Raw genomic sequence first — 19283 nt, forward strand, 5'->3', positions numbered from 1 at the left:
AATTCATACTACGGTGCACAGTAGTCTACATTATTCAAATTACGCTGCACAGTAGCGCCACTACACCAGGTAGAGCCCCTTTTATACATTACAATAGACAGCGTCCCCCTTTTTACACATTACAGCAGACAGTCCCCCTTTTTACACATTGCGGCAGACAGTCCCCCTTTTTACACATTGCGGCAGCCAGGACCCCATTTTACACATTGCGGCAGCCAGGACCCCATTTTACACATTGCGGCAGCCGGGACCCCTTTTTACACATTGCGGCAGCCGGGACCCCTTTTTACACATTGCGGCAGCCGGGACCCCATTTTACACATTGCGGCAGCCGGGACCCCATTTTACACATTGCGGCAGCCGGGACCCCTTTTTACACATTGCGGCAGCCGGGACCCCTTTTTACACATTGCGGCAGCCGGGACCCCATTTTACACATTGCGGCAGCCGGGACCTCATTTTACACATTGCGGCAGCCGGGACCCCATTTTACACATTGCGGCAGCCGGGACCCCATTTTACACATTGCGGCAGCCGGGACCCCATTTTACACATTGCGGCAGCCGGGACCCCATTTTACACATTGCGGCAGCCGGGACCCCTTTTTACACATTGCGGCAGCCGGGACCCCTTTTTACACATTGCGGCAGCCGGGACCCCATTTTACACATTGCGGCAGCCGGGACCCCATTTTACACATTGCGGCAGCCGGGACCCCTTTTTACACATTGCGGCAGCCGGGACCCCATTTTACACATTGCGGCAGCCGGGACCTCATTTTACACATTGCGGCAGCCGGGACCCCATTGTACACATTGCGGCAGACGGGACCCCTTTTTACACATTGCGGCAGACGGTGTGTGAGAGAGAGAGAGGGAGAGAGAGAGAAAGAGAGAGAGGGGATATACTTACCTTCTCCCCGCTGACAGGCTCCTCGAGTCTCCTGGTGCAGGCTGTGAGGTGAGAAGGAGGAGGAGGGAGGGGGAGCAGGGAGCCGCAGCATCGCTATTTGATTGGTAGTAAGCGCCGCTGCAGCATCCCCCTCTCCTCCTGTATTGGCTGCCCGGCGCTGCTGTGGATGCTGGGGAACCGCATCCCAGCATCCATAGCAGCGCCGGGCAGCCAATACAGGAGGAGAGGGGGATGCTGCAGCGGCGCTTACTACCAATCAAATAGCGCTGCTGCGGCTCCCTGCTCCCCCTCCCTCCTCCTCCTTCTCTCTGCTGCCCGGCGCTGGTTTCTCCTCTCCCTCCAGCGCGGCGCACGGCGCAGACTTCGGCGGCATGTAATGAGTCAATTTGACTCATTACATGCCGCTGGCCGTGCGCCCTCAGGGCAACTGCGCTGTGTGCCAAGCCCCCTTGGCACACACGTAGTTACGGCGTCGCCCTCTGCACTGGAGACCAGAAATCAAGGACTTAGCACTTATGGAAATACTGTAAAAACCCTGAAAACATTTTTTTTTGCCACATTTTTCCATTAGTACTTCCCACCCTTGCAGAGAGATAAAGTGGATGGAGAAAGTACCAAGCAACCAGCTCCTAATTGTCATGTATTAAGCCTTAAAAAGTGATAGAGTGGAGACTGATAAAGTGATAAAGTACCAGCCAATCAGCTTCTAACTGACATGTTACAGGGTATGTTTGAAAAATTAGTTGGGAGCAGACTGGCTGGTCATTTGTCACCCGTTATAAGTCTCCACTTTATCACTTTTTAAGGCTTTGGGGTCTATTCATGAAGCAGTGAAAAGTGTGGAGAAGTGACCCAGTGGAGAAGTTGCCCATTGCAACCAATCAGCTGCTCTGTATATACATTTATAGTATGCAAATTATAAATGTTACTTCAATGCTGATTGGCTGCTATGAGCAACTTCTCTACTGACTCACTTCTCCACACTTTTCACTGATTCATGAGTAGACCCCTTAGGAGTCTATTTACTAAGCCTTGGATGGAGATAAAGTGGACAGAGATAAACTACCAGCTAACCAGCTCCTACCTGTCATTTCTCAAACCCAGCCTGTGACATGGCAGTTAGGAGCTGATTGGCTGGTACTTTATCTCCATTCACTTTATCTCCATCCAAGGCTTAGTAAATAGACCCCTTAATCTTAATACATTTGGGCCGCAGCCTGTAACATGGCAGTTAGGAGCTGATTGGCTCTGTCCACTTTATCTCTCTTCAACGTTTAGTACATAGACCCCTATAGGAAGTAAAGGGAGAGTTTTGCTAAGGAGCTAAATCACCATGGGGTCTATTCATGACGCAGTGAAAAGAGTGGAGAAATGAGCCAGTGGAGAAGTTGCCCATGGCAACCAATAAGCTGCTTCGTATAATTTTATAGAATGCACTTGATAAATGTTACTACAAAGCTGATTGGTTGCCATGGGCAACTTCTCCACTGGCACACTTCCCCACTGTTTTCACTACTTAATGAATAGACCTACATGTTAGGTGATATCAGCAGGTTTGCATAAATAATATCCGCTCAACAATTTGTGTGCAAACATGAAAATGATGACGCTTCTTGCAGTACATAGTGTAAAGCGCTGCCTAGGCATTAAATACACCCTACCATTAGTAACTGTACTATCCAAATGCCCACACCCTTGTATATAACACCTGTCCATCTATTTTATATATTTACTTGGAGGGTTATTGATAATGATCAAAGAGCATGTTTACAGATGTATCCTCCTACATCCTTGCTGCAGTCACATTAAATAGCCCTTCTAGTCACGCCATGCCGTGGTGTGACTCGGTAGCGCTGAGGGCCTGTATGTGCGACTTTTTCCATTTAAATATGTCTAATGGGCCCTGTACACTTAAAGATTTCACTGAACGATATGAACATTTTCGTTCATTAATGAACGAAAACTCATTCATATTGTTCAGTGTGTAGGCACCAACGATGAACGATGCGCGGCCCCACGCTCGTTCATCGTTGGTGCCAGGTCGCTTATGCATGCAAGCCAACATGGACAATGTCGTCCATATTAGCATACACGGCTATGGAGCCAGGTGATGGGGGGAGTGAAGAAACTTCAATCCCCCCATCACTTCCCCCCTGCCACCGGGTCGCCCGTCGGCCGCATCGGCCGTCGGGCAGCTCGGCAGCAGGTTGCTGAGTGTGTAGGTCCCTTAAATTGCATTGATATGAGAATAGGATGCACAAGCAGTTTATTCTGATTAAAATGACATGCGACATGCCTGTATTCTGTGTGTGACTTGCAGCTGTATCTGCATATGAACTGCTATGTTACAGTGTTTTCCTGGTAATCACTGTAACATATCATTTCGTATGCAGATACAGCCGCAGTCACACACAGAATATAGGCATGCAGCATATGATTTTAATCAGCATACGCTGTCTGTGCGTCCTAGTCACATAGTGATGTGAATAAGATGTATTTTCAGCAAAAAAAGATGCCCAACATTAGCAGAGTTGCACGGGAGCTGCTGGCTTACTCATGCCAGGCATCTCCTGCTGCATGGCGTATTGAGGCAAGATGTATGAGGACACATCTGTAAGTGCCAAATCAATTTCTGTACTGGCCTATGACGGTTCTAGATTTCATACATGAAAATACAATACATTATTACTACTTTAGGTAGAGAAAATATTGGGGAACAGTGGGACTCAAGTTCAAATGTGCTTGGTAATGGTAATCTATTGTTACGCACACCAGTGCTAACAGGAGTATACCGGTATATGAACAGAGAGGGAAGCGAAGCAAACAAACTCACAGACAGTATAACATAACATACACAGGAGGTGATGGAATAACTAATAAACACAGAGTGAACGGAGAAGCCCAAAGGCTCAGGAATTGGGTATCTCCCTAGTGTCAGGAATGCTCAGATGGAATAGAGCGGACAATGAAGCGATGTGTAGTGATTTAACATGTGGAGCACCTGAAATGATGTTGCTAAGAGCAACAGAAAAAACCCCAAAGGGTTACCAACGGGTGTGGGAATAAACTCCTTGGTCAGAGATAGAAATATAGACACATGGAGAGTATCCACAATCCTAACCCCCACTTGCAGGGCACAGGTTCAGCTTACTGCCACTAAACTGACACCTGGACGCCCTGCACAGTGAGGGAGGATTAAGCAAGCAGGTCTGAGAGTACAGCCGCAAACCTGCTGGGTTCACAGAATAGCAAAAGAACTCCAGCAGGTCAAACAACTGACTCCAGTCTTACTGCTAGGTCCGGATTGGCAGACTGAAGTACCGAATCCCAAGGCCTATTCGCAGTAAGCAACAAGTAAATACAAAGTCACACAGTACTAGCTAACTCTCTGGAACTGACTAACAAACAAAGATTCAGCAGCATTTGCCTAGCCTGAGAGGATGGTTTATATAGCAGGTGCTGTCCACGCCCCACTCAGACCTCACAGACTGTGAGCACAAAACCAGCGCCGGATTCCCTGCCGTGCACAGAGCCTGTAACCACTACACAGTAAAAACCCGGACCGGAGTATCAGCTGCGCTCAGGTTACTTCGCTAACACTTGCCTCCCGGTTGCCATGGCGACGTGGCAGCACAGAGCAGGAGATTCTAACAGTACCCCCCCTCTGACGAGGGGTCAAAGAACCCCTACCACCGGGTTTATCGGGGAACTGCGAGAAGAAAGAGCGTATCAGTCTGGGGGCATGAAGATCACAACTGCGCACCCACGACCGCTCCTCTGGGCCATACCCCTTCCAGTGCACCAAAAATGACAGCCGACCCCGAACCATCTTGGAGTCCAGAACCCTTTCAACCACAAACTCCCTCTGACCCCGTATCAGAAGAGGAGAAGGTCTTCCACTGGAAGAAGGATTACTAACCGCCAGTTTTAAAAGGGAACAATTAAATGTTTTATTGATACCCAATGAACGGGGCAGATCTAACTGAAATGCCACCGGATTGATAACCCTGGTGATCTTATATGGGCCGATGAACCGGGGGCCAAACTTATGAGATGGCTGTCCCAACTTCAAATTCTTGGTGGACAACCAGACGAAGTCTCCTAATTTGAAGCTGCAGGGTCTTCTCCGATTATCAAAAACCCTTTTGGTCACTAATGACACAGACACAAGGGCTTTCTTCACTTTCCTCCAAATACCCCTAAGGACCGAAACAAACAGAGGAACCACCAGACGTGGAATCCAGGGGGTCAAAAGAATTGGCCTTAGGATGATGCCCATACACACAAAGGAAGGAGAGATCCCTGTAGCAGAGTGAGCCGCGTTGTTATAGGCAAACTCCGCCATGGACAGATGAGCAACCCAGTCAGTATGACACTTGGAGACATAACACCTGAGGAACTGCTCCAAGGACTGGTTCACCCTCTCAGTCTGCCCATTAGACTGTGGATGGTAGCCTGACGACAAGCTCACAGAAATCTGGAGATCAGAACAAAATGCCCTCCAGAATTTGGCCACAAACTGGGATCCACGGTCAGAGACCACATCAAGTGGCAACCCATGGAGGCGCACAACATGCTACATAAATAACTCAGACAGGCGTCTGGCCGATGGCAACCCAACCAGTGGAACGAAATGCGCCATCTTCGAAAACCTGTCAATGACAACCCAAATGGCTGTCATCCCCGAGGATTTGGGCAAGTCCACCACAAAATCCATGGAAATGTGGGTCCATGGCTTAGACGGAATAGAGAGTGGATGTAATGGGCCGACAGGAACCCCTCTAGGAGTTTTATTTCGGGCACAAACGTCACATGCCCGAACCCACTGATCCACATCCCTAGCCACCGAGGGCCACCACACCGCCCTAGACAGCAACTCCCGAGTTATGGCAATACCCGGATGCCCTGCCGACCTCTTGGCATGGAATTCCAGGAACACTCGCTGTCTTAACCTAGGAGGCACAAACAAGAGACCTACCGGAAGGTCTGGAGGAGCCTGCTCCTGTGCTCTAAGGACTAATGACAAGAGGTCCTTGGTAATGCCCACTTTAATACATCATGGGGACACAATGGGCAATGGCTCCTCGGTGGTCTCTTGAACTGGAGCAAAACTCAGCGAGAGCGCATCTGCCTTGATGTTTTTTGACCCAGGGCGATATGTTATCAAAAAATTAAAGCGAGCAAAAAACAAAGCCCATCGTGCCTGCCTGGCATTGAGCCGCTTCGCTGACTCTAAATATGCCAGATTCTTATGGTCGGTGAGAATTGAGACCACAAACTTAGCCCCCTCAAGCCAGTGTCTCCACTCCCCGAGTGCATCCTTTATAGCCAACAATTCCCGGTTACCCACATCATAATTCATCTCGGCAGACGAAAATTTATGGGAAAAGTAAGCACAGGGATGAAGGCGATTATCAGACACCCCCATCTGAGAGAGCACTGCCCCAATACCTATCTCAGAGCCATCCACTTCTACCACAAAAGGACGCTCTGGATCTGGGTGTCGCAGCACCTTGGCCGAGACAAATGCCCTTTTGAGATGGGCAAAGGCCGCTTTGGCCTCACAAGACCAGTGAGCAACATCTGCCCCTTTCTTAGTGAGTGCCACCAAAGGGGCCACTATAGACGAAAATCCAGCGATAAACCGTCTATAAAAATTCGCAAAGCCCAGAAAACGCTGAAGCGCCTTCAAACTAGTGGGCTGCACCCAATCCAGGACTGCCTGTACCTTAGAACCCTCCATTTGGAAACCTTCTGAGGAGATAATATACGCTAGAAATGCGATTTGCTGGACTTCAAACTCGCACTTCTCCAGCTTCGCCCCAAGCTGGTGGTCTCTGAGTTTCTGGAGGACTAAGCGTACATGCTTCCGATGTTCCTCCAGGGAATGAGAGAAGATTAGGATGTCATCTAGATAAACAACTAAGAATCTATCCAAATATTCCCTGAGCACATCGTTCATGAATTCCTGGAAGACTGCCGGGGCATTAGAGAGCCCAAAAGGCATCACCAAATATTCATAATGCCCTGAGTGGGTATTAAAGGCAGTCTTCCATTCATCCCCCTCTCTTATTCGGATTAGATTGTAAGCACCGCGTAGGTCAATCTTAGAAAAAATGGTGGCAGTACGAAGCTGGTCAAACAAAACCGAAATGAGAGGCAGTGGGTACGAGTTTTTAATCGTGATACGGTTCAATTGCCTGAAGTCGATGCAGGGTCGCAACGAACCGTCCTTTTTACCCACGAAAAAGAACCCCGACCCAACTGGGGACTGTGAGGATCTGATAAATCCCTTAGCCAAGTTCTCCTGAATGTACTCTGCCATAGCCTGAGTCTCAGGACGTGACAGGGAGTACAACCTGCTCTTGGGAAGCTTAGCATCCGGCAACAAATCAATGGCACAGTCATAGGGGCGATGGGGAGGTAGTACCTCCGCAACTTTTTTGGAGAACACATCCGCAAAATCTGCATAACATCCTGGCAATCCTGGCAAACTTAGCTGTGAGAGCCTGACTGGAAGGCTCAAGCAACTCCTGAAACAATCACTACCCCAACTAAGAATCTCCCCAGAGACCCAGTCAAATTGAGGGTTATGGGCCCTTAACCAGGGTAACCCCAAAACCAATGGGGCAAAAGAACAGACAGTCACATAAAAAGACAATTTTTCAGAGTGTGTGGCTCCAATAAACAAAGGAATTTGGCTGGTGCAGGAGGTAATTTTACCCTGGGAAAATGATTCCCCGTTTAACCCACAGATCTCAATCTCTGATGCCAAAGGTACTGAGGGAACAGAGTGTTCCAGGGCGAATTGACGGTCCATGAAAACCCCATCGGCCCCACTGTCAACAAAGGCCTCAGTCTTGACAGTTTGACCGAGGATCTCCAAAGTCACCGGAATGAGAAAAGTCTTTTTAGGAAATTCTGACTTCTGGCCTGACAGGATATTTCCCATCACCCTCAGGCCCTGAAGTTTTCCGTTTTTTTCTGGGCATGATACTACAACATGACCTTTATTCCCACAGTACAAACACAAACCCTGCTGTCTCCTCCGCGTCTTCTCACGCGAGGAGAGGCGGGTAGCCCCAATCTGCATAGGCTCCTCGGAATATTCCTCAGAGTCTGAGGTTCCCTTGGGAAAAAAGGAAACTGCGGTCTCCCTTTCAAGCCTACGCTCTCTCAGCCGTCTATCCACCCGGATGGATAACTGCATGAGCTGATCTAAGCTATCAGGCGAGGGATATTGTACCAGTTGGTCCTTTATCTGGTCAGAAAGGCCCCTTCGGTACTGGTTTCTCAGGGCTGGGTCATTCCACTGGGTATCATGAGCCAACCTCCGAAACTCCGTACTATAAACCTCAGCTGGCCGTCGCCCTTGCTTAAGAACCGTAATCTGGGCCTCGGCTGAAGCCATCTTGTCAGGGTCATCATACAAAATGCCCAGTGCCGTAAAAAAAAGCATCAACACTTTTAAGCGACGGACAGTCAGGCTGTAACCCATATGCCCAGTCCTGTGGGTCTCCTTGTAGCAAGGAAATCACCATGCCCACCCGCTGAATCTCCGACCCAGAAGACTGGGGCCTAAGCCTGAAATATAGCTTACAGCTCTCCTTGAAACAAAAGAACTGCGAGCGATCTCCAGAAAAACGATCCGGGAGATTTACTTTCGGCTCCTTAACCCCTGAACTTGCCGCTGCTGCTGCGGGAGCTCCGCTAGCGGCCTGCGGGGTGTTCATTTTAATGGACATCTCATTAAATTGTCGAGTCAGGACCTGCACCTGATCGACCACCTGTTGCAAAGTATTTTGAGGGGTATGCTCCATATTCCCACAAAATTTCAACAGGATTAGGGCTGCTGAATATGTTACGCACACCAGTGCTAACAGGAGTATACCGGTGTATGAACAGAGAGGGAAGCGAAGCAAACGAACTCACAGACAGTATAACATAACATACACAGGAGGTGATGGAATAACTAATAAACACAGAGTGAACGGAGAAGCCCAAAGGCTCAGGAATTGGGTGTCTCCCTAGTGTCAGGAATGCTCAGATGGAATAGAGCGGACAATGAAGCGATGTGTAGTGATTTAACATGTGGAGCACCTGAAATGATGTTGCTAAGAGCAACAGAAAAAACCCCAAAGGGTTACCAACGGGTGTGGGAATAAACTCCTTGGTCAGAGATAGAAATATAGACACAAGGAGAGTATCCACAATCCTAACCCCCACTTGCAGGGCACAGGTTCAGCTTACTGCCACTAAACTGACACCTGGACGCCCTGCACAGTGAGGGAGGATTAAGCAAGCAGGTCTGAGAGTACAGCCGCAAACCTGCTGGGTTCACAGAATAGCAAAAGAACCCCAGCAGGTCAAACAACTGACTCCAGTCTTACTGCTAGGTCCGGATTGGCAGAATGAAGTACCGAATCCCAAGGCCTATTCGCAGTAAGCAACAAGTAAATACAAAGTCACACAGTACTAGCTAACTCTCTGGAACTGACTAACAAACAAAGATTCAGCAGCATTTGCCTAGCCTGAGAGGATGGTTTATATAGCAGGTGCTGTCCACGCCCCACTCAGACCTCACAGACTGTGAGCACAAAACCAGCGCCGGATTCCCTGCCGTGCACAGAGCCTGTAACCACTACACAGTAAAAACCCGGACCGGAGTATCAGCTGCGCTCAGGTTACTTCGCTAACACTTGCCTCCCGGTTGCCATGGCGACGTGGCAGCACAGAGCAGGAGATCCTAACATCTATAAATAATTTGTTCTTTTATTAGAAAAAAAAACCCATATCTAATTAATATGCAGAAAAGTAAAACTTAACTGTGGTACCTGTTGTTATAGACACCAGGGCATGGCGTTTGCCGTTAATAGTAGGAAACTTCTAAAAATGTATTATAGTAATTTTTTGCAGTTCCACTTTCCTTTTTTCAGGGCAAGTTCCTTGGTCAGTTACACACTGACATTGTGTTTATGACAAAAAATGCAAGTGCGCACCATAAGAAAAGATGTGACTTATTGTCTGATCTACCTATGGTACACCGACAGATTATGGTCTCTTTTCAGGTTGGATTGCAGATTCTGCTAAGCATGCTAATTGGCGGCCAGCGATGTAATTGCAAAACTATTGTGATCACACCTCTGAGGCAGAAATTAAGGTTGACCCCCTGCAGACGCAGCTGTGCTGCATATGCAGGAGGTCCGCCGCCATTTCTCGAGTCGCAGCGGCGGCGTGGGACATCACTTGGCCACCCCCGAAAATGCTCAGGTTCCGCTCCCATTTCGCTAACACGCCCCCGTAATGCTGCCCCCCCAAGCCTGCTGCTGTCAATCAAAGTGCCATTGCATCCTTATGGGATACGACCAAACTTTGATTGTGGACGCATGCGCTGTGCGGCGCATGTGCAGAATTCCAAAAATCGCTCCATTGCAATGTTTGTAATTCTGCTCTGCGAGCCTATGTGTCTTGGACAGGCTAGTGAATGCATGCAGATGGAATATTACACACCTCACTGTAAATTCTAAGGCTATTACATATCACAGACAAGTTCTGTGTCCTTATAAAAACACAAAGTGTCGTTATAAACATCTCTAGGTGCATTATTTCTGTAGATGTGTGGTTCGGTTTTTAAATTCCAAACTACCCCGAATTTAGGGGATCCGAGTTGAACCTAGTCCTGATTTGGATCTTCTCTCAGTTCAGGACTTGGATTTAAAATCAGAGGGGTCGATCTAATTAGCTTCAAAGGGTGCGAGGTGCCGTTGCAACGGCATTTAAACGCCGGCAACAGCACTCGATCTTGTACCCTTCGCGGCTTCGAATCAGCTCCAATTCGCACAAAACTGCTCGGATCTCTATGGGGTGGCGAGCAGTTTTGTGCGAATTCAGACCACCGTAAAGTGCGGCCCCTGTCACGACGATTCGCAGCTGCAATGTTATCGCAGCTACTGTAATTGGATTGACCCTTATAATCTTTGGGTTTGGATTGCTCGTGATTTCGGGGTGCCATTTCACACCGGAGAGTGTGCTCAGAATTGACTGGAAATGAATGTCATTATTGCTAATAATAATATTGTAGGAACAAAAATAGGTCCAAATTACATGATTTTAGATGTTTTATACATTTTCAAGAAATCCAAAACCAAATCCGAATCTGAACCAAAACACTTGGGGGTGGTTTTTCCTAAACAGAAAAACTAAATCAAAACACTGAGGGTCCATGCACATCTCTAATTTTCTGCAGGGAAACATTGGGGTGTAGAGTTGGATCTTGATCCAGAGACACCAACAGGCTAAAGCTTTGACTGTTCCCAGGATGCATTGCATGGCCTCCTCTATAACCCCGCCTCCGGACACTGGAGCTCAGTTTGTAAGTTGGTGCCTGCAGAGCAGGTCACTTAACAGGGGGGACTCCGGTAGGCAGCCCTGAAACAGCTTTTCTTAGTAGAATCTTCAAGGGCTGCAGCACTTTTATGTCCTAGTGACATGCTGTGCTGCGGCTCCAACACCTCCCCAGCAGCGCCGCATACTCCCGCTAGCTGAGTTCCCGGGTACTTGCGGCGGAGGCTCTCCGGTTCCCAGGCACACGCCGCTGGAGCTCTCCAGGATCGCGTGGCTGCTTCTTTGGGAGGAGGTAAGAGAGTCCCCCAGGTGGGAAACGCCGAGATCGCATTCCAGTCGCGGTCTTAGGAGATGGACCGTGACGCTGTTAGAGCAGGGACCCCACTATATCCACCAGGGCAGGGAGCACAGGTCGAATTACGCAAAAATCAATTTAATAAGGCTCCATAGTACCCGGTGGTGAGGACCAGCATAGGGGATAAGGCACTTGACCTGTAGCCCCTCCCCCAGCTCCGGGCGCCATCTACTGCTGGTGTTCCCGCCCTGGAGCTGCTTCTCACTCTCCCTCACTCCCTGACAGAGATTTGGGCGCCATCTTTTCACAAGTAGCTGCGGCTGGTCTCCGGGACTACAAGGCAATGTCTCCTGTAAGTCCGCCTGTTTGCTCAGCGCTGTGCATTTACAGTCACTTAAGTATTCTACATGTCATTTTAGACAGTGTTGGTTAAGGACAAGTGTATTTCTACCTGAATATTTAGTACAAGTATTCTGATATATATACACTGCTCAAAAAAATAAAGGGAACACTAAAATAACACATCCTAGATCTGAATGAATGAAATATTCTTATTAAATACTTTGTTCTTTACATAGTTGAATGTGCTGACAACAAAATCACACAAAAAATATCAATGGAAATCAAATTTATTAACCCATGGAGGTCTGGATTTGGAGTCACACTCAAAATTAAAGTGGAAAAACACACTACAGGCTGATCCAACTTTGATGTAATATCCTTAAAACAAGTCAAAATGAGGCTCAGTAGTGTGTGTGGCCTCCACGTGCCTGTATGACCTCCCTACAACGCCTGGGCATGCTCCTGATGAGGTGGCAGATGGTCTCCTGAGAGATCTCCTCCCAGACCTGGACTAAAGCATCCGCCAACTCCTGGACAGTCTGTGGTTGGTGGATGGAGCGAGACATGATGTGCTCAATTGGATTCAGGTCTGGGGAACGGGTGGGCCAGTCCATAGCATCAATGCCTTCGTCTTGCAGGAACTGCTGACACACTCCAGCCACATGAGGTCTAGCATTGTCTTGCATTAGGAGGAACCCAGGGCCAACCGCACCAGCATATGGTCTCACAAGGGGTCTGAGGATCTCATCTCGGTACCTAATGGCAGTCAGGCTACCACTGGCGAGCACATGGAGGGCTGTGCGGGCCCCCAAAGAAATGCCACACCACACCATTACTGACCCATTGCCAAACCGATCATGCGGGAGGGTGTTGCAGGCAGCAGAACGTTCTCCTGGCATCTCCAGACTCTGTCACGTCAGTCACGTGCTCAGTGAGAACCTGCTTTCATCTGTGAAGAGCACAGGGCGCCAGTGGCGAATTTGCCAATCTTGGTGTTCTCTGGCAAATGCCAAACGTCCTGCACGGTGTTGGGCTGTAAGCTCAACCCCCACCTGTGGACGTCGGGCCCTCATACCACCCTCATGGAGTCTGTTTCTGATCGTTTGAGTAGACACATGCACATTTGTGGCTTGCTGGAGGTCATTTTGCAGGGCTCTGGCAGTGCTCCTCATGTTCCTCCTTGCACAAAGGTGGAGGTAGCGGTCCTGCTGCTGGGTTGTTGCCCTCCTACGGCCTCCTCCACGTCTCCTGATGTACTGGCCTGTCTCATGGTAGTGCCTCCATGCTCTGGACACTACGCTGACAGACACAGCAAACCACCTTGCCACAGCTCGCATTGATGTGCCATCCTTTATGAGCTGCACTACCTGAGCCACTTGTGTGGGTTGTAGGGAGGCCATACAGGCATGTGGAGGCCACACACACTACTGAGCCTCATTTTGACTTGTTTTAAGGACATTACATCAAAGTTGGATCAGCCTGTAGTGTGTTTTTCCACTTTCATTTTGAGTGTGACTCCAAATCCAGACCTCCATGGGTTAATAAATTTGATTTCCATTGATAATTTTTGTGTGATTTTGTTGTCAGCACATTCAACTATGTAAAGAACAAAGTATTTAATAAGAATATTTTATTCATTCAGATCTAGGATGTGTTATTTTAGTGTTCCCTTTATTTTTTTGAGCAGCGTGTATGTGTATATATATATATATATATATATATATATATATATATATATACACACGCTGGGTGGACCGGCACTCTGCCCCTCACAAAACAGCCATACCCCGGTGCCCTCTGGAAAACATGTTGTAGTCATCCAAAATCAAACAGCAGCAGCACTCATGGGATTTGTAGACAAATTGAAGTGTAATACACTTCAATTTGTCTACATATCCCATGAGTGCCGCTGCTGTTTGATTTTGGATGACTATATATATATATATATATATATACAGTAACTGTCTGTGCATTGTTATATATATATATATATATATATATATGTATATGTATTTTTACTAGTCCAGTGCAGTCTTGTTGTTTGTCTGAAATAATTTCTGCATTGACACTGTGACTTGGGTGTGCCTGCATCTGCTGTGTGGATTTCACTTTCAGTGTATCCCACCTATTGCTATCACTGTATTCTGTACCCTGGGGGGGCTACGTGCGTCAGGGTCTCATATATAGTGTCACACAGTATATACTGTTTAGTGTGTTTTACTGTATATTTCAGTCACCTCATACCGCTTTAATTCTCTGTCACATAAATCGGGGTTATTTGCGGGTCTTATATTTGTCTGGCTATTGTACTGTTACACTCTAAGGCTGCATTCTTTATAATGTCTGCAACAAAGGGCAGGCAATCCGTGGACGCTCCTGCATCGTGCAGTGCTTGCACCAAGGATTTTCTTGAAGGGGAAGTTTTGACTGATGGTTTATGTACTAAGTGTAGTACATCTCCTAGTCAGCCCGCTGTTTCGGTAGCCAATCAGGAACCACCTTGGGCGACTTTTTCATCTATGCTTAATACACTAGTCACATGCCTTATGCCCCCTATTGGACCTCCTGTGCCATTGCAGTCACATGTTGTCCCGGTGATTAATCTGCCCTGGGTGGATATGCTATCTCTCCAGATTCAACAATTAAATCAATCTGTGGTTAGTCAAAAATCTGCCCCGCTTCCCTCTGGGGCCAAGGGGTCATCTAAGCAGGCTTCTTCATCCTCGCAATCCACTAATATTTCAGATGTTACTTCTGATGAGGATGGGGAATATACTGATCTGTCAGACACAGATACGGTTGCTTCTGACGAGGAATCTACAGCTCAGGTTGATGTCCCTGACCTAGTGGAGGCTATTAAGCTGATTCTACAAATTGATGATGAGGTAGATCCCACTACTGCGTCTAAAAAAACTGATAAATTTAAACGTCAGACAGGAACTAAGGTAGTATTGCCACATTCTGACCACTAAGTTGATATATGTCAGGAACCCTGGTCTTCTCCAGGAACTAAATTCTCCCTGTCTAAAAAGATGCTAGCTCTTTATCCTCTCCCTGCTGAGTTGTGTAACAAGTGGGAAAATTCACCTCCGGTGGATGCCCATGTCACCCGGCTTGTGGTGTCATCTACTCTGCCAGTCACCACTGATACTTCATTGAAGGAACCGACAGATAAGCGTGTGGAGGGATGCCTGAAGTCTATTTACTCCCTTACGGTTGCGGTACATAGACCCACTATAGCAGCCTTGTGGGCTGCAAAAGGTATAGAAGCATGGGTTCAGGCTATTGAGAAAGAGCTACCTCAGGATATCTCTGCTACTGCCAGACAATATCTGTCTCATATTGCTACCGCCTCTCATTATTTTCAGGAGGCGTCCTCCGAGGCAGGTGTAATGACGACTAAGGCGTCGACTACGTCCATCTTGGCTCGCCGTATTCTGTGGTTGAGGTCATGGAAGGTGGATCTGGACTCCAAGAAGACTTTGGATGTACTCCCTTTTAATGGAGACATACTGTTTGGAGAAGATCTTAATAAGATTGTGACTGACTTAACGGGTGCTAAGGCTGCATTTCTCCCAAATACTAACCCTTCTTTTCCGAAGACAAAGAGCACCACTTTTCATTCCTTTCGGCCTCCAGGGAAGGCAAAGGGTCAGCTGTACCCGAGACAGGCTTTTGCTTCCAAAACCACCAAGCCCAAACCTAAACAATCCTTTGCTGCCCATCAGCCTGCTTCCAAACAAGAGAAACCAGCTGCATGATGGGGCAGGCCGCCTCCTGGGGGATCCCAGGGTGGGAGGCCAACTTCTACAATTTGCCCAGGTCTGGTTAAGGACCACTTCAGACGCCTGGGTGCGGGAAGTTGTCTCTCACGGGTACAAAGTCTCTTTCAGGAGATGTCCCCCTCGCCAGTTCTGTACAACAGTTATCCCTTGGGATCCGTTGAAAGTGCAAGCTCTACACCTGGTGGTGCAATCCCTCATGGATACAGGAGTGGTAGTGCCGGTACCTCTGTCCCAGAGAGGCAGGGGATACTGTTCGACCCGGTTTCTAGTCCCAAAACCGAATGGGTCTTTCCAGCCTATACTCAACCTCAAATCATTGAACAAGTTTGTGAGAGTATCCAAATTCCGTATGGAAACTCTGCGCTCAATTGTACTGGGCATGGAACCCGGAGACATATGGTATCCCTGGACATACAGTACACAATGCTTACCTGCATATACCTATTGCCATATTGCATCAGCAGTATCTGCGGTTTGCTATTGGCAACCTACACTATCAATTCCAGGCTCTGCCATTTGGACTGGCCCCAGCCCCTCGGATCTTCACCAAGGTCATGGCCGTGATGACGGCCCTTCTCCGCCATCAGGGAATCAGGATCCTGCCATATCTGGATGACTTGCCGAGCCTGGCGAACTCCAAAGAGGTTCTCCTCGGTCATCTGGACATCACGGTCAAATTCCTACAAGCCCACAGGTGGCTCATCAACTGGAAATAGTCCTCGCTGGTTCCTGCTCAGGACATGGTGCACCTGGGAGAACAGCTGGACACACACAGTCAAAGACTGTTTCTGTCTCAAGAAAAAAGTCCTGAAACTTCAGGACAGGATCAGATACTGTACTTCCTCTCTCACCCAAAGGTGTCGATACACTTGGCAATGCAAGTACTGGGCCTCATGGTGTCAGCTTTCGACATGGTGGAGTATGCTCAATTTCATCCCCGCCCTCTGCAGCAGTTGATTCTGTCCAAGTGGGACAGCCTGCCTCATCGGATCAGGTCTCAGATGGTATCCTTAACTTCGGAGGTTCGTCTGTCACTGGGCTGGTGGCTACATGACCAACAGTTGAGCAGGGGCCGTCCCTTCTGGATTCCCAACTGGGTCCGACAGACTACGGACGCCAGTCTGTGGGGTTGGGGCGTGGTGCTAGAGCAACACTCTCTCCAGGGTCAGTGGACCAAGGAGGAATCTCTCCTCCCGATAAACATTCTGGAATTGCAGCAGTGTTCAATACTTTGACTCTTGCCCTGCCTCTGATTCAGATCAGGTCTGTTCAAGTACAACCAGACAACGCCACCACGATGGCATACATAAATCATCAAGGTGGCACTCGAAGCCACATGGCAATGTTGAAAGTGTCAAAAATCCTTCGTTGGGCGGAACGCCATCTGCCAGCAAGAGTGGAGTCTTTATCAAGAAGTCTTTCAACTTCTAGTGGACAAGTGGGGCCTACCAGATGTAGACCTGATGGCGTCTCGACACAATCACAAAGTTCTGATCTACGGATCAAGAACAAGGGATCAGCAAGCAGCGTTCGTGGACACACTGGCAATTCCATGGAACTTTCGGCTGCCCTACGTGTTCTCTCCAGTGTCTCTCCTGCCAAGGGTACTGCGGAACTTCAAACAAGAAGGAGGAATACTACTTCTAGTCGCTCCAGCGTGGCCCAGGCGGCATTGGTTCTCAGACCTGCAGGGTCTATCGATAGAGCGTCACTTCTGAGGGCCCGCAAGCCGGCTTCTGCACGGATTTACTATATGGTCTGGAATTCTTTCTTCACCTGGTGTGCTGCTGAGAACTATGACGCATACAAATTCAGAACTCCCAGACTTCTGGCTTTTCTGCAACAAGGCCTGGACTTGGGCCTTTGTCTGGCCTCCCTCAAGGTTCATGCATTTGCCTTGTTGGTGTGGTGTCAGGAAAATTGCATCTTTTCCTGACGTTCATACTTTCAATCAGGGTGTTTTATGGATTCAGCCTCCCTATGTCCCTCGTGTGGCTCCATGGGATCTGTATGTTGTCCTTGCTGCCTTGCAAGAGTCTCCATTTGAACCTCTTGAGTCAGTGGACCTTAAATGGTTTACGCTTAAGGCCGCGTTTCTGCTGGCTATTGCCTCTGTCGGATTTAGGCGCTGTGTCCTGTCGTCCACCCTTTCTGATTTTTCACCGTGACTGGGCAGTTTTTAGAACTCGTCCTGGTTATCTACCTAAGGTGGTGTCATCTTTCCATCTTCTGGTTTGTCCTCCAAAGAGCGGTCTTTGGATATGGTACGGGCTCTTTGTATTTATGTGGAGAGGACTGCCTCTCTCCGGATGTCAGATACCCTTTTTGTACTTTTTGGTTTTCACAAACGTGGCTGACCTGCGAATAAGCAAACCTTGGCCAGATGGATTAGAATGGTGATTGCACAAGCGTATGCACAGGCTGGTCTTCCGGCTCCTGCTGCTATTAAAGCCAATTCTACTCGATCTATTGGACCTACAATTGTGAAAGGCGGCTACGTGGTCCTCAGTGAACACGTTCATTAGGTTCTGTGCCTTTGATACTTCTGCCTCCCAGGATGCTTCCTTTGGACGCTGGGTTTTTGTACCCGCTACGGTGCGTCCCCTCCCATGAGGAACTGCTTTAGGACATCCCTGATGTTTCCCTGTGGAACATAGTGTACCACGCTGCAGTAAAGAAGATTTATGGTAGACTTACCATGGTTAAATCTCTTTCAGTGAGGAACACTGGGTTCCACAGGGCGCCCACCCTGACGCACATAGCTTCTTTGGGTTTGTATGGCATTAGCCGCTGGTCCCTTCTCCTGTCGTGAGAATGTGGTTCTATGTGACTAACATCTGCCTTCTCTGTTACCTGCTACTGCATTGGACTGGTTAACGAAACTGAGCTCCAGTGTCTGGAGGCGGGGTTATAGAGGAGGCCATGCAATGCTTCCTGGGAACAGTCAAAGCTTTGGCCTGTTGGTGCCTCTGGATCAAGATCCAACTCTACACTCCAATGTTTCCCTGTGTAACCCAGTGTACCTCGCAGAAAGAGATACAGTCTACCATAAATCTCCTTATTTCGAATCATACACAGGTAATCCTAATAAATAAACACTGATATAATGACTTCAGAACTCAATGTTTACACAGACATTATTTAAAGCAGTATTTACATGCATACTATACACATGTAACAGATTCCAGGCTTTCTTATCAAAGGCCGAAAAGCCCTGTTGTCAGCGAAAACTGGAAATAACTCTTCCGATTGGGCAATTAGTCTCATGTAAGGAGAAACTACTGGCGACAAGGGTTGTCATTCCGAGTTGTACGCTCGCTGCTATTTTTAGCAGAATTGCTAATAGGCTAAAATCCAGCAGTTCTGCGCATGCGTGTGCACCGCAGGGCGCACGCGCTAAGCAATTTTACAAAAAACGATGCTATTTTACTCACGGGCGAACAAAGCTTTTCAGTCGCTCTGTTGATCGGAGAATGATTGACAGGAAGTGGGTGTTTCTGGGTGGTAACTGAGTGTTTTCCGGGAGTGTGCTAAAAAACGCAGGCGTGCCAGCAGAAACCGCAGGAGTGGCTGGAGAAACGGGGGAGTGGCTGGCCGGACCCTGG

At 48.2% G+C, this 19283-nt stretch overlaps 1 protein-coding gene across 8 annotated transcripts in view; it reads left to right on the forward strand.

The window, feature by feature from the left end:
- MED12L (mediator complex subunit 12L) overlaps positions 1-19283 on the forward strand; it is a 1138385-nt gene that overhangs the window by 987630 nt on the left and 131472 nt on the right. The gene's annotated exons all lie outside the window — the stretch shown is intronic.

Source organism: Pseudophryne corroboree, chromosome 4, assembly GCF_028390025.1.
Source record: "Pseudophryne corroboree isolate aPseCor3 chromosome 4, aPseCor3.hap2, whole genome shotgun sequence".
Taxonomy (NCBI): Eukaryota; Metazoa; Chordata; class Amphibia; order Anura; family Myobatrachidae; genus Pseudophryne; species Pseudophryne corroboree.